Source organism: Sander vitreus, chromosome 17 (genome assembly GCF_031162955.1).
Source record: "Sander vitreus isolate 19-12246 chromosome 17, sanVit1, whole genome shotgun sequence".
Classification (NCBI taxonomy): domain Eukaryota; kingdom Metazoa; phylum Chordata; class Actinopteri; order Perciformes; family Percidae; genus Sander; species Sander vitreus.
The window spans coordinates 13,233,367-13,248,985 of NC_135871.1; the positions used below are offsets into that span (position 1 = coordinate 13,233,367).

Sequence of the window (15,619 nt, forward strand, 5' to 3'; positions counted from 1 at the left end):
AAAAGACTCCATAGAATCATGATGAAAAAAGAAAACATGAAGTAATTGTACATTACGTCATTAGTTTTTCTCTGTGTGGCATTGATGTGGCCCTATGGTATTTACATCAGTCAACCCCTAGAGTATCATATATAGTAGCATATGCTCTCCTTGAGGAATGTTTCTTATCACATTTTTTTTTGCAATGTGAGATATTATTCCAAGTGTACATAAGACCTACTAGGATGACCATTACGCAGATTAATGACAGCCATACTGACCATAAGTGTTGTTCTTAAACATGCCATTGCTCTTCTTAAAAACTTGAACAGTTTAACAGCATAACAAGGCATTCTGTGAATTTTGTCCTTAATTGTTTTCATGACAGTTCAATAAATTATATAATTATTGGGTAAGAGTATCCCCTCGTGATCCAGTGTGCTATGTACCTGTTCTGGCCTTCTGTGTGATGCTGCCATCTGGTTCTTTAAAAGCGCAATCATTTTTTTTTTGGACTTCAGCCAATCATCACACACACACACACACACACACACACACACACACACACACACACACACACACACACACACACACACACACACACACACACACACACGTGCCTCCCATTCAAAATACTGTAGACACACCCTTATCATCAATTTAAATACCCTAAAGTAGCCTCAACGCTTGCAAAGAGGACATTACTGAATCTGAGCAGTTTGTGTGAGACTGAATCAATAAACTACAGTGAATACGGACATCATTACACTGAGAGCATAAAAACTTAAGCATGGACATTACTGTAAGAGAATGTTTTAAAGGAAGTTTCAACCCAGCTTAGCCTCAGTCTCCTCAGATCCACATGCTGAGGTAATCTACTCTAATAAGCTTCTTTAACAGTAAATGATCGAATGTCTCTGAATCCCACTGCTTAATGCAGCTAAGATGAGTGCAAATGGTGGTGCAGCCTCTCTCCCTGCTTATGAGCTGCAGTGAAAGGAGCATCTGGTTGGAGGCTCAACCTACTGTAGCAGCGCAGCACTCTGCATGTCATTATCCAGTCAGCACAGCCAATACTACACTACATCTCCATCTCTGACTCTTCCATGTGCACACACACACACACACACACACACACACACACACACACACACACACACACAGAGCTCAGTTCCCTTAAAGTGCAGAATGAGTTGAGCATGCTCCAAGAGACAGAAGCTAAAGTGCAATTAAAACCATTTGTAATGTGTCACACCACGTTACCAAAACTAGGACAATTGTATGCTTTGTAATGTTCTTTCAACAGATTATATAATCTGATGCATTAAAGCTACAGTACTAACACAATTGACTTACTCCTTGCGGGCATTGACACCAATCAACAAAAACTAAAAAGCAGATGGCTACAGTGAGTGCAGCTCACGTCAGATTTTTAGAACTGAATAGGGGAGAAGATGATCTGTAGACACATGGGTTGTAGTAAAACCTTGTGTTGGCTGCAATCTGTGTCATTTTAAGAGATTTGCCCCTCTTGAAACCCTTCAGCAAGATCCATAGAGACAGCAGCTCATCAGCAGGACTAAATGCAGCAAGAGACACCATGAGCATCTGCCATCATCAGACCTCACACCATGGCAGATTTCACACAAATTCCTAAATTTCAAGTCCTTGCATATACAGTGAATATAACATGAGACTAGAATCTGATATTCCAATAGGGAACTTTCTTTCAAGGACTACCACACACTGAACACATTAATTCAGAACTTTTAAGTGCCATTGCTCTTGGAAAAAAAGACAGAAGAGACAGAAAAAAAGGTTTAGTGGAGGGACTAACCCAATTAAATTCCTGCTTTTAATAGCCTCCTTCAATTGACTTTTAATGTTCCCCATGGTCTCGTTAATACATTTACTGCATTTAGTCACAAACTGCCAACTCAAATTTCCATAGCATAAAAAACCTACTTCTCACTTCTCTACTTTCACAGTCTTGAAAGAGGTGAAGAGGTAGATGAAAGGGGGGGACATACAAAAGACTAAACTCAAACCATCAGATTTACGGAGTCAGATATCAGATGAAAGATAAGAGCTAAATCTCCAGGTTGAGAAAATAAAAAAAATACATTTTTGACATGAGACATTTTGAGACCATGTTTCTCCCAGATTAATGTGAATAACATTGTTAACTATTAACTATTTGTTTCTAAATAATAATCCAATACATTTTAGCATTTCCTGAAATTCGATCTACTTAGACAAGTAGTTTCTCGGTTAGTTCAGCACTGAGAGGAGCCTAATCCTGGAGCTCTAATAGGGTGCAGGCTTATGTCACAGAGTGATTGATAGATGCTTACATAAACCCAGCCCATTACACCCTGTACAATTTTAGGGCTGCTCACTTGGTAAGTGCTGCTCCCCCCAGGGCTGCCCCCCTGGGAACATACTGTACCGCACCCAAAGAACTCAGCCCTGCCTGACACTCTGCACGCTGCCTTGATTAATTGCTCATCAAGCTGCAATAGAGTTTAATTAACTGATGAAGTTGATCCACCATTCTTCTCTAATCTGCCCTTTTTATGCTTCTCATCCTTGCAGCTGGAGGGTGGAGTATTTGCCGCACTACTCGTGGGTGTCAGTTTCTCGTTAAAAACTTCCCATCTGCACTCATTATACAACCATAGAGATACTTGTTTTACTAGATTTAAAATCGGCAAAATAGCCTCTGCAGACAAGATTTGGAAATTATTAATAGCACTGAGGAACATCATTTATTTCTTCCAATCAAGTCAACAAAACCATGTCTGAACAAATATCGGTTAAATGCTTCATGTCATTCAACAAAATTCCCTTAATGATAACTTAGGTTGTAAAATTCCAATAAAACTTAGAACCTCTTCATAACAGTGGTCACATTAATAATACATCCATTAATAAATACATCATTTTGTGTTTATGTTTTATGTTTCCATTAATAAGTAAATCATTTTGTGTTTATATTTTTGTTAAAAGGTTATGGTATGTTGTTTATTATCTGCTAGAGGCTCATACAAAACAAGTGCAAAACAGAAACAGTGAGTTAAAAGGATCCCCACGCTTGGAATGGTTCACTGAAGCGAGCATATTTCCCATGCCCACGTAAGGACGACGCAAAAAAGAAGAAAGGAAGTGAGAAGTGGTATTAAGGATGGTGCCAACCCTCCTCTCCAATATCTACAAAAATGAACACCACGGTGTAGGCTGTTATGTTTTACTTGTTTACGAGTCATTCATGTTGACAACCATTGTGCACCCGTCACATTTCATATCTCATCCGTCCGACGCCACGGGACTGCAACACATCTCCCTCCAGTGCACATGTCTGAGGGATCTGTTGGCAGGTGGGAGAGCACCTCCGTCATCCCTTCAGTGTGTGTTTTGCGCGTGTGCGTGTGTGTGGTGTGTTAAAGGGATATTACGCTATCACTGTAGAAGCTAAATGTCTTAATGTAGCTAGGGTGAGCAGACTGTACTGTTCACCTTATCTTTTAATTACTTCTGACAGTCTTCTGCTTCTCCTTTTTTAGCAAAGCTTAGTTAATGAAATTACAGACATAATGGAATAATTAGAAGATTTTATTCCCCCTTACAGCATGTGGTTAAACAACTGTACATTATGCAATAATCCATCTATACACCTGCAATTATGTGTATATGCAATTACTCTGACATAATTTTTAGAGTGTAGTGAATTCTTAACAAACCTTGAGGCAGTATACTGTACAAGCAGTATATGGGGTTGCAGAAAACGAAATTTTAGCCCCATAAGAGCGCCGTATGATACATTAACTCTCTAATAACATGAACAATTTAATGATGTTATAAACTGTGACAAAACTACAGTATATTGTCTCTATAGTGTGGTCTGTCTATTTAATTTTATTTCACACTTATACATTAGTAAAAAATAAAAGCTCAAACTCCATTTAGGATATTCCTATATTTCCACGGCCTCTATACTCCTTATAATTTAACATTGCGATGGACTCTAACATATCTGACCTATCATGCACCATGTTCATTAAACTTATTTTACTCTTAAATTAAGTCTCTCCTGATTGAAATCACTGTTGTGTGACCCAGATAATGTAATAACACAGCCTATGAAGTCAACCACGCCTCATTATTATCATAAAACATTGTATTATTTTCTTAAATGAACATAACATTTACAATCGTACAGTAATATATAGTCCTCCGGAAAAAAGGTGGGTGGTGGTGATGGTGGCAGATTTCGGGCCAGAAACACGAGCATGTTCAATTTCTCTGGCTTGAGACAGCTAAAGCCCAGGATGTTTGGAGTTGCTATGGCAACAACTGACAGCTGCCGCTAGCATAGCATAGCTCAACAGTCTAACCAATAATCACTTTTAAAAATTTCAATTTGGCACATCTAAACAAAATCAACAATTACCATCAACATGCATTCCCCTTAGGACCTTAGCTAATGTTAGCAATTAATTGAGGTTAAATAAAGAAAGTAATAATACAAAAATTGCGATTAGACAATTATGTAATTGTTACAGACCTAGCTATCCTGTTGATGATGTTGGCACACACATTAACATCCTAATATGGCATGCCTGTAAGCAACTGACATTTTGTACACATAGGTGAGCAACATGCCTTTACACAGACCTTGATATTAATTGGGCATATGAAATTGATTTAAAAGAGTGTGAGATATACTGCGTACCTTTCAACATTTGTCATTATATATCTTTATCATCCATTAAATCACCTGTAAAATGGCGGCCAAGATATTTGACCTCATTCTTTACTTTAAGAGCTTCCCCACTAAAGCAATCATCATTGCAACACTATGCTCTGTTTGATGTTAAACGTAATGTCAAAGTCAGAACCATACCGGGAACATGTAATTATTGTGATAGAGGAATATAAACAAATCCTGTGCATACATAAAATGTAATGATTAAAAAAACAAGCCTGTTTTACAAGGAATTAACTGCCTGGACAAGTCCAACTGTATCTCTTATTATTTTTGTAATTTAAGGGAACACTTGCAGGCAACTGTAAGAAAAACTATGTCCATGGATTCCGAGCTGCATGTTAGTCAACTTTTAAAATATGTTCTAAAACGTGAAATTGTTTCAAAAGGTTTCCCACCCCCCTCATTTCGCTATCGTCTCGGAGCATTTTCATTGTAGTGAGGTATAAGGGTGCTTGCTGGGAGCTTAACTTATTTCAAAATCAAGTCCGCCGGCTAAAGTGCCTTATTATCTGTGAAGTTGGCTTGAAATTGTTTCCATTGCTAGGAGACTCAATGAAGCAGCTTTCTGTAGGAGAGCTTCATCAAATACCTCAAGTTAATAAATCATCAAGCCAGCCGCCGCAGCGGTTGAAGGAGTGCGGTAAAGAAACAGGAGACACACTTCTATTGTAATAAGGGAAAAAAATATTTAAAAGAAATATGCTTAGGTATAATGCAGCAGCACCTTCTTTGTAAGATTTAGCAAGAACACATACATAACCACCATGTGTTTTAACACAGGGGGAATGATTGCAACACAAATACAATTTTCTACTCATTAGTGGTACAAGAGTACTGGAGTTCAGAAGTTTACATTTAGCTGAAAGTGACATGAGTCCCTGTAATGGGAGCTGTACAGTGGCACTTTTGAAAAGGCACTGCCTGCACTGTCTTTTCCTGAAATGACATTTGCTGTCTGCTCTTCTCTTGCGCCGTCTTTGGCCCACCTGTGACACATTCCATCAAGGGAGGTCAACAGATATCTGAAATTTTCTTCTCTCTCGCTCAAAGAAATCAATTCAGGTTTCAGGTGATTCTCCTGTCTGTCCACTTGTGACAGCTGGCGTGCAATCGGGGTGAGATGACCTTCATCTCTGTCCTCTCTGCCAGGACTTCCTGAGTCCCCCCTGAGCACAGTCAGAGACCAGCTCACTTCATCTGTGCATTTCATACAGCACGGCTTTCTGGCTAAATAAGATCAAATATAAGCACATGTGCGTTTGGGGAGAAGAGGGATAGTGCAATCACCTTAGTAAGAAATAGAAAAAGCTCAGAACTGGGGACATAGGCTATGCCTGAAGGCAGGGGACATATGCTATGACTGACCCTTACTCCTCAGAATGACTCACCATGACAAGGATACACATCATGAAACACATTTTGTTGTGTCTACTTAGATTAGCTCTAGTTCAAGAAAACAAACTAAGACTAAGTCCTGCATGTCAATATGAAGCAGAATTTATACTCTAGATTTAAGTGAAATGTTGTTGAAATGACAGCATCATGCAGATGTTCTGCAGTCTCAAAATCTAATACAGAGACCTTTAGAAAAGGTGTTAGCAAGGTTTTCACTGAGCCAGGTTTCTTAATATGAGAATCCCTTTTTGTCCCACTGAGATCTGTTCCACTGTTTTTTGTCACCGTATGTGCTCCTTGTGTAATTATGTGACAGGTTTGCTAATCTTGTAAAAAAGTGTCACACACATTTTACCCCAGTAATGCAGAAACGCAATCACAAACACAGTTCAGCTAAATTATATCACATTTCCATAATTCGGCATTGTGTTTTTGATTTATAATTGTGTAATTATATGGGTGACTGATATAACAGTGAATTAAAAAGACAGAAAATGTGTCATCTCGACTGGCATACATGATTCATCTATGTATTTGAGCTCATAGCTTTGTAAATATCAGCACAATATAGTGTAACAGGGTACAGCCAATGAGAGTAGACATTCATTCTGACTATAAACTGCCATAAAACATTTAAACTCTCAAAACGGTTCTCAGTTTTCTCATAGCGCCACTATTGGCTCAGTTTGAGATATAAAACCCAGCTGGAACTAATGCAACCAGCAAAGCTCTATTCTTTCCTTATGACACATCAGTTATACTGGTGGACTAAAATAAATGGACTCACAGTATGAAGTGACAAGGTTGCATAAGGGACACATTAGCTTGGCATCATTGCAAAATGAAGATCTGTTGGTGTAACATGTTATAACAGTGGATGTTCACGGTTCATGCAATTTAGTCGTACTGAGTTAAAAAACAAACTCATTCAGTTTTGGATTGAAAACAACAATCCGTGGTCATTGCTTATGTTGTAGGCAATGACAACTAATTTAGCTGAATATTGTAAAAGATCTCGATGAAGTGAGTGAAAAACAAAGCTTCATGACATATTCCCTCTAAATTTCCTCTTTACTTGCAAATAAGAAACTTTACATCTGAAATCAATTTCACATCTCTCTAATACAGAAGTCATTATAAATATACAGTATATACAAAAAGATTACTGTTGGAAAGCTCTGTTTTGTTTCTGTACTGTAGCTCATAAGAGAAGTGTCACAAATACAGGGATGTAGAGAGCTGGAAAAATATTCAAGGTATTGTTTTCTGCTATCATTTTGGTTATTAATGGTTATAGCGGACACGTTTTTCATTAGATTGTGGATCAAGTTTGCATCTTTGCCTTCTCGCAATATGTTGAACCAGGTAGAGCAATTTATAAAGGGCTAAATCTCTATAGTAGTGCATCACAATCAAATGCCGAAAAATTTACAACTATGGATTTAAATCCTTATGCATCAACCTGTTAGCACTCAGGGCTAACTCAAACACCTATGTGGACCTCCTGCATTTCCTTCTTTACACCTTGTTTCATTAGGTTTTGGGCAGCTGGAGGACATTCCAGGCCCATTGCGTACTGTATGCAGACATATTTTGTTTATTGCTCAGGACAAGCTGGCTTTAATCTACATTTGTTCATGTTTTGTTGTTGTTGGAGGATCCATTAAAACTATTGCATGAGAGAAATGGAAATTACTGTTCTTTGCAACATGTTTACTTTGGGAATTCATATGGGAAAGGACAATACAACAATGATAAATAGTGCAGCACTAGTAGTGTTTCTACCACAAGCAATAAAGTCATCAGGATAAAATGCAGCTCTGTCGTACACAGATACTGTACACTACAAGGCCACGCACCCAGCACATATAGCAATGCTGTCATGTCTCTATAATCTGCTGTGCATTTTATCCATAATCATCCACATAAAAAGATGTCCATGATCATAACTTAAGCAAGTGTGAAGAAAAGCTTTGAACAATAGTTGGTCATTTTTTAGAGCGGCCTTTTGCAACTCAATTATTTATTCTTCAGCTCTGTCTTTCCTATGGTAATTCATTAATTCAGTCATTAAGAGCTGTATAGTAGCGATGCCACGGTGAGGACATTTTCCAACCGTTTAATAAACTAGTGACAATACCGGTGTTACCGATTACATTGGACATTTTACATGACAAAAGGTCTCCAAAATGTATTATGTAAGTTGCAGATCAACTGCTTTGAACAATAGGCAGGGACATGTGTATACAGGGATAATGTAAGGAGGTAAATCTGTCTTCCTTGCCTCCAGTGTTGTTCAGTAAAGAGGGAACATGGAAATCACTAGTGGGGTCAGAAGTCAAAAAAGGATTTTAGGACAGTTCACCACATCACAGCACAGCTTCCCAGCAGACTTAAAAAAAACACACTGCACACCACTTTGAGTCACTCTACTCACACACATGTACAATTTTTACCAAGTCACACATTCAATATGTTCCTCATACACTTTATTTCTACCTATGCCAATAATATAGCCAATTCTATTTTTGCAGAGGAATAAAACGTTTCTTTGAATCGAGGGTCTGTAAAATAAAAATAACCTGAAGTGATGAAGACCATGACTTGTGAAACAACACCACAGCCCCCATAATGTAGATCTATGTTCCACTATAGGCACTTCAAGAAAAGACTATCGTGTTGTTGGATTTAGAGCAGTGGATGTCTTCCAACAATCTTGGACGCCACCATTTACTGGTACATTAAAGCTATTTTACATAGAGCTAGAAACTCCTGCCTGTTACATCTACAGCACAAATTAATCTTCGATCCTCTTGTTTTTAGGAAAGTATATCCGAAAAAGCCTGTAAAAGTGATAACAGCTTAGACTGAGGCTTGAACATATCATTTTATATATATATATAGGGTCTGTAAACCACAATCTAAAGTTGCAACAGAGAAAGAGATTAGCAATAGAGTTGGAGGTTATTAAGCTAGTTGCCATAGTGATGAGGATAACAAAATGCAGTTACAGCAATTTTCACAGGCACAAGAGAAACATATGGTGAATGCTAACTTGCAAGCTGAAAGTAATATCCAATTCTAAACTTACCTCTTACTTTGAAGCTAACAGTATCTAGCCTCAAACTGAAAAATGCTTAAATTGGACATGTACTGCAAACACAACAGCCAGTAACATTTTCTTATTAAGTTGTCCACAGCTTTAATGGCAAAATGTAATGTGTGGCCAGTTATCAACAGGAAATACATTTCCACACACCAAAATGGACCCATAAATGTATATTGCCAATAGCTGTTATTTAACTGGGTTAAAGTGTTTGAGGGCCCCTTTTTCCTTTAAGAGAACCCTAGAGTACTTGTTTCTTACAGTATACATCCACAGAACTGGGAAACTGCCAAGCTTTAAAATTGCCACCATCAATCAAGAAGCTTTAAAGGATGCAACAAGCAATTTCATGGATGACTTTTTTCAACTTCTCCAACATTATTCCCCATCAGCCCTGTGTATTATTGTGCCATTTCTTTGCTTTATCCACCCCGGTTTCTATTTGATTTCAACGTCACAGACAAAATGAGTCTCTCAGTGCCCTCTCACTTATTCATGTCTGCTGACTTCTCCATCTTTCAATGTTAACATAGCTCAAACCGGTATTTCATCTCAGTTCATCTCAGAAGAGGAATATATTAAAAGATCTGGAACAAGAGGTGTTATATTATGACAAGGACTACACTTTACTTAAACCTCAGAGGAATTAACCTTGTCCTAGATTTTTTAGATAATGGAGGACTATGGTTGATTTCACGTTATTTTAAAAATGTAATTCCACACTACTGTATCTGCTCTCAGGCCCCATTTTCATTTTGAACAATGCCTGGTAGATGGAGGGGTTTAGTGGGTGTGGGGCAGCTAAGAGGAAAACAAAGGGAGAAGATACAGTTGCTGTATTTCTGATACAGAATCAAGCCTCTGTTTGCCTGCAAGCCGAGTATCCTTTTCAGTAAACTGGTGAGGTGAGATCTACCCCAAGAGATGCAATATGAATTATTAGGAGAGCTGAAAGTGTGTCTTTGACAGAAAAATCATGGCAAGAAAAGAAAATATTGTATTCATTCCTAGTTACAGAACAAAAACAATCCGATCCATATTCTTGACTAAAACGGCCTCCCATAAATACTATTTGGCCACAATAACAATCAGGACACACAGGATAGTGCTGTCCTATCTCACACTTAGACAGTTTTTGTTGTTGTTGCTATAAACCAAAAAGAAAACGTATTCAAATTATCACGAGGGATAACCATGAAAATGTGGATTTCTGCAGAAAATAGGATATTTACTGAATTATTGTTTTTCTCAGACAGTCCTCAAATGCCTGTCTGCTTCCAGCCATATCTTCTCAAAACACAAGGGAGCCTGATACTTAAACAGAGCACACTAAAGAGATATGGGATCATTGTCTTTATCCCAAAGTCCAGCATCTATATTTTAGCGAAACTGACCCAGTATCTCTGTGCTGATGGATGCTTTGATACACTGCAGAGGGTTGTTAGGCAACAACTACCTTACTAGAACCAGGAGTATTAGAGAATATATTGGGTCTTAGTCTTTTTTGATGTGCTTTTTTGCTGTATTTGTGTACTTGCATCTCTTTCTGTTAAGGTTGTTGAGTACACAGCTGAGTAATCACTAAAGACAGCAATGGTTTTCTCAACAAAAGCTGGTCTACCATACTGCAAGTTAATGACCTGCTGCAGTTGGCCAATCACAGGCAGCCGCTGGACCTCAGCTAAATGCGTTTTAACAAGCTGTTACTCTTAAAAAATACTGACATACATGCACAGTACATATTTTGATCAGGATTGATATCTGAAAAAGATAACATTTTAAAAAGATTAAAATGTAGTTATTTTTTTATATTTCTGGGGATTAAAACCAAAAAAAGTTTTCAATACTTTTTTTCAAGCTGAGTGAACAGCCATCAACACCTGCCAGCTTCCTCTGCACACACTGCAAGGATTTTAAATGCATCTCTCTCCTCTGTCCTATGGCAGGCTGACATTATGGTGTCGAAGAAAATGCCTGTTAGGGCCACATAGCAAGGTGACAAGTTTCACCAGGAGCCGTTATTATGAGCCAACAGAGTTAGTTGTGAGCCCAAATACATTTTCATAAAATAACAGTAGCAGTGCTTTTCCATTTCTTTCCATTCTCCTAATTAACACACTCTACTGCAATCATCAGCCTTGATTTAAATTGACCTCAATCATCTAAATCAATGATGAGACGTCACAACTGTGTATGAATTTTTTCTAAAGAGTCGAGGAGGCAAAACAAATGCCTCATCCAACCCACTCTCCCAATTATTCTCACTTGTCATATATTGTGGGTGCAGCAAGGAACACCTGCTCAGGGATAAATGGCGTGGTGTGAAAATCTGCCGATGGACACAGTGACAGCGGTGAAGACAGCCCCTCTGGAAGGTGATGACAAGTAGACACCAAGTGACAGATATGTGGATGTTTGTCATCTCTGCGGAGCTGACCAGGCACTTTTATCTGAGTTCACTGTGTTGTGATGCAGACTTGTTTCAGCTTCCCTTTCCTTCCTATGTTGATGCTACAGCTTGTAGTACATATGCTATATGTTTAGGCTGGGGAAAAAGGTGAACAGTGCAGCACAGACAAGGTTTCTAAGTGAGCTATACATTTTAAACTGCAGTTTGTGTGTCTGTGGCTCTGCTAAATTAAATGTAGCCATGTTCTATTCATGCTGTATAAAATTGTAGATTCTGGTGGCAACACAATGGCACTGAATGGCTAACTCGCTCCACTGAGATGTGGCTCTTCGTGCAACTGCCTCATTCATCTTCACAGAGTACATGTTGGTTATTTGATATTCATCAATTGATTATCATTACTGGGTCTGAACTTTGTAACCCTGCACCATGTAGCGATTGAATGATAAACCTAACAAGGTATTGACACATTTTAAAAGTGCAATGAGGAAGCCAGTTACATTTGCTCTAATGAAAGGACATTGATTAAGGCAGGCTCTTGGGTTGCATCAACAATGCATTGATGGAAGAAAAGTGTGCAATCCTTAGGGGGCTTTCGTTTATTTTTGAGATTATTTAGCACCTTCTAATGAGACAATGTCATCTTGCCAGTGGATTTGTTTACATAATCATGCTTTTTTTTCATTCTGTAATAGATTTTCTCAGATTTTGACCCAAATACCAAACTCCAAACTTGACTGTCAAGGTTCAGTGCAAAGGTATAATCAAACAGTATATCACTGGCCAGAATCATTTTGCAAACTCCTTTAGTTTTGTTATCACTTTTTTTTTTCCATTTACAACCACTACTACTCCTAGTCTTACTGTAATTGGTATCCTGTTTTCTGGAGTGTGGCCGATTGTTTTCTGGGCTGCCGGGTATCGTACATAAAGGAGCTGCTCCTACTGTTGGTGAAATTAGAACAGGGCAGTCAGGTGTTCATACAGAACACCTTAAAACCTGTCAGAAAGAAAGCCCAACACTTTTGATTAGGCCTATCGAGAAGTTGGGGCCAGGACATGGAAGAAAGGTAATTTGCAGATACCTTTTCATTCCCCTCACAGTTAACCTCATTTCTGCATGCAGGGCAATTTCTCCTACCTTTCCAGAAATAGGGAACACAGTTCAGCCTGCTGAGAGTACAGGCTTGGTTTGACTCCCCTCTGGGCCTGATGACACATCTAACAACAAATTAACACCAAGACCTGTACAGTAGGTAATACCTATTGTAGCCCTATTGATGTAGGCAAACTATCCAGACCTCTGTCACCTTAAGAATAACTCACCTAAGGCTCCATGGTAATTGGTGAAATAAAGTATATAAAGCTGTAGTAGCAGCCTAAGTATAAACATCTCCTAAAATATAGTGGTTAGTTTCAAGTTTACCTAGAGTGTCTAGTAAAATCATCACATCTCTTTTCAATTGAGAGTCATAAGAGGGGCCTTAATCCATACAATTTTCATCTCTATTTCATCATGAATATGTAAACTGCGGCTATTGCTTCGGTAAAACATGATCCATAGGGGCTAAGGCGCTGTGATGAAGACTTGTGTCAGGCCAAGTGAGCTGAATCTGATGGTGCACATAATTAATGGTGTGAAATAGACTGAGAATTAGTGCTGGGCTGGGATGTTAATTGACTAGGATACTTGGGCTGGTGCCTCTCAGCCTGAGGCTCTTACTCTTTTCCCCATCACTTTGCTTAGGTTTTCGCTGTGTCCTATTTCTTCCACTCCTAGCTTTGCTTTCCCCTGATTTTTCCTCCTCCTCAATTCCCCTCTCCCTTTTTAAATCTCATTTTCCATGTTTCGTATCCCTTCCTTGTCAGTCTCCTTTACCTTGAAGGTATCTGGGACTTCAAAAACAGAAAGGGAAATACATGTGAGGCACAATGCTCATGTTGAAGCAGCCACCTACACAAACTTTGCCTTGCCTTAAAACACACACACACACACACACACACACACACACACACACACACACACACACACACACAAGTTAACAATGGCATTGTCTTGATATCACCTGTTTAGCATCCTCTTCCATAATTCATCTGCTCAAATAGATGACATGTGCAACTCTGGAGTAAGAGTGTGGGAAAGGTTATGTACTTTGATAAATATGTAAACAAGGTCATAAATAAGCTAGATCCAGTTTTTCTCCAATTTCCATTTTTTTCTTTCACACACCACTTTTCTTTTTTGAGCTTTGCATGATGCATTGCCATTACAGGTGAAGTAGTGCTTTTATTCAGACCAAGGCAAAAAAACAACAACCAAACACTATTTATTTTGGTCAGCTGGTGTGTTGCCGCAACATCTTTTCTTAAAAGAATGATATATTTTTTAAATCTCTCTCTAGTCTAGCACTACAAATAACACCACCAATATGCAGGGGTATTCCAACAATTTAGTATAGCACTTAAAGTTAGGGGGGTGGCAATAAAAAGAAAAGAGAATGGTCCAAACTGAAGCAGTAGAAATATTTTAGTCCCTAATATGGCTTAAGGTCCAAAACCACTGGATCCTACATTTTCCAAAATGCATTTTATTAGCATATTTCATTAGACCATCCCCACCTGGTAAATGCTTACTTATTTTAAACTTCAATTTCCAGTCAAAAAAATTGTGAAATAAGAAAAAGAAAAATCTAATTATAAGTTACGAGAAAAATTGTAATTAACACTGCTTAGACCTGCAGTACTGTTAGCTGGCAGGAATAAATACAAAAAAAACCTATTGACACTTTTCCAAATGACTGCAAGCAATCAGTATGTAGTGTCCATGTGGGCGCTTGCTGCTTTTACTTTCAGCAGCATTTCCATAATGCAGATTTTAAAGAGGGAGTTTGTAGCTTGTGTTTTTGTATTCATTAACTGGTTTTTCATTAGGTGCTTAATTGGTGTTTTTTGTAATTGTATGGTATATACATTCAATTCAATGATAGCAATTTCAGCTGCCATCACTACCACACCAAACTGAAGTTACAGCCCCGCTGAGGCAGTTCACTTTTGATAATAGAAAATCAGACACTGCCAAATCTTCTCACCCATCATTAATCTCCTGCCCCAGCGCCTGACTCACAGGGAGTGACTGGTGATGGGGAGGAGCAGAAAGAAGAGACTGATGTGAATGAGGGAAGTGAATTAGAGAGAAGAAGAGGAAGGCAGATCAAAGCAAGGCTGGAGAAATGAGAAACTCGATTACAGGGAAGAGAGAAGGTGGAAAAGTATAGAGTAGGTGGACTTAGATGGGAGCTAAAGAGAAAGGGAATTCAAGGTATTAAGGCAAACAGCAGGTCTAAAGGGAACCGGCTGGACTGAAGATCAGCTTCATCACTCCATCAGAGATTACATCGTGTCCAGATGTCTGGTTGTCCACACGTAGATAGCAATCACTGTCATCCCAATACCTCCCCCATCACAACCCATTACTCTATCTCCCAACCACAAATGCCTGCTTCCTGGCTACACATGCTGCCTCGGTGATGATCCCTCAGACATCACACTGTCGTTGAGGTCTCACCTGTCACTGCACATGAGCTTTACCTCCCATATTACTAAGTAGGCTTTTTTGCGTAGGCAGATGTGGCTGAAGAAGCCGCTGGCCAGAGCGAGGAAAGACTGCCATTGATTTGTTGCATTGAAGGACAGGCTGAGGTTGGAGGCCTGAGGTTGTGGGTCTGAGGCTGCACCGGCTGTCAAGGTTTAAAGGCTGCTGGAGTTCTGAGACAGCTCAGAGTACAGAGGCATTTATCATCTGCAAGGTAACTGGCTTTTCTGAAAGCAACTCAGCCGAAAAATGAACAGCTGCCATGGCTGTGCTCACAAAGACCCGACTATTCTTTCTGCCTTTCACTGGCCTAAGTTCCTAGATACAGGAAACGAGTCAGACATATTGTCATTCAAATACATAACTACT

The 15,619-nt window shown here is 38.9% G+C and overlaps 1 protein-coding gene across 7 annotated transcripts in view; it reads right to left on the minus strand.

Moving 5' to 3' along the window:
* Positions 1-15,619, minus strand: part of LOC144532596 (neurexin-1a) — a 272,440-nt gene that overhangs the window by 43,963 nt on the left and 212,858 nt on the right. The window lies entirely within an intron of this gene.